The sequence below is a fragment of the Eutrema salsugineum genome, unplaced genomic scaffold, assembly GCF_000478725.1.
Source record: "Eutrema salsugineum unplaced genomic scaffold, Eutsalg1_0 scaffold_3, whole genome shotgun sequence".
NCBI classification, from domain to species: domain Eukaryota; kingdom Viridiplantae; phylum Streptophyta; class Magnoliopsida; order Brassicales; family Brassicaceae; genus Eutrema; species Eutrema salsugineum.
This window is the reverse complement of record NW_006256756.1, coordinates 7,228,091-7,229,397: the sequence shown is the minus strand read 5'-3', so window position 1 is coordinate 7,229,397 and position 1,307 is coordinate 7,228,091. Positions and strand designations below refer to the sequence as shown.

The 1,307-nt window shown below is 43.2% G+C and overlaps 1 non-coding gene across 1 annotated transcript; it reads left to right on the top strand.

Annotated features, from left to right (window-relative positions):
• The first annotated feature begins 522 nt into the window (after nt 1-522).
• On the top strand, nt 523-629 carry LOC112085720. Its single transcript, XR_002899019.1, has one exon. It is a non-coding gene; the product is annotated as a small nucleolar RNA R71 (small nucleolar RNA).
• The last annotated feature ends 678 nt before the right edge of the window (nt 630-1,307 follow it).

The window sequence follows — 1,307 nt, the reverse complement described above, 5'->3', positions numbered from 1 at the left end:
CCACCTTGAAACTTGTTTTGGAAGGATTTTTTCTGAGGTGGGTAGTACTGATCTTGAGGATTCTCCACATTTGGATTGCGGTAAGAGAGATTGTTGTAATTTGCGTTCTGGAAGTTGTTGTTGAAGTTGTTGTTAGAGCGATTTTGGTATGTCACCAGTGCTCCTACGTAGTTCACATCTTCTTCTTGAAATGCTTGATTAATGTGATCGATATCACTAGGTCCTTCATCTTCTGCGCCATTTTTGGTTTCACAGGCATGGATCGGGCGATTGTTGCTCTTCAGAAGCTGGCTCACCATGTTCTACAAGTCGGTTATCTCCTTGTTGTCTGTTCCGGCTTTCTTCATCGATCGATCGTATTCAGGACAGTCATTGCTATTGGCTTGAGCCAAATTTTCGATGAGAGCTCTTCCTTGGGTTATCGTCTTTTGCCCAAAATCTCCATTGCTAGTTGTATCAAGTGAAAGTTTGTATTTTGGTTGCAAACCTCGGTAAAATGTGCTCAGCAGGCTTGATCCATGAAATCCATGGTGAGGGCAATCACGTTCATACTCCTTAAAATGTTCCCAAGCTTCATAGAAAGATTCAGTTGGCCCTTGTTGAAAGGTTGAGATCTTCGTTCTCAAATTGTTCGACCTTGACTTAGTGTAGAAGTAGTTTAGGAAAGCAGTTCTGCATTCTTCCCAATTGGTAATCGATCCTGTAGACAAAGACTTCAACCAACGGTGAGCTTTATCTGCTAATGAAAAAGGGAACAACTTACACTTTAAATAGTCAGGTGGAACTTGGTTTGTTCTCATCATGCTGCAAATTTTTTCAAAAAGCTCGATATGGTCCATTGGGTGCTCAGAAGGAACTCCATGGAACTGGTTTTGCTTCACCAATGAGATGATTTGAGGCTTGACTTCAAACTCATTCCGGTTTGGAAATGGTACTTGAATTGCAGATTGATTCTGAAAATTTTGAGTAGGTGCATCAAAATCAGCTATGCGATGGTTCCTGGCTTGTCTTCGGTGTTGATTTGCTGGCGGAATGGGGCGGTGAATGCGTTCATTCGGCTGCATTGCTGGGTGGTCACCATCGGCTGCATTGATGGGTGGATCAAGGTCTTCACGTCCTTCTCTCTCTCGGTTCTGGTGGTTTCTTAGAAGAACCTCATCCTCCTCTCCATCTTGTCGAGCATGATCACCTTCTATGTGATCATTCTCTTCGTTTTCTCCATGTTCGGACCCGTCTTGGTCCATATTTAAATTTCGATTAATAGGATGTCCAGGCTGGTCGTCATTGGCCATTCCTTGCGTTCGTCT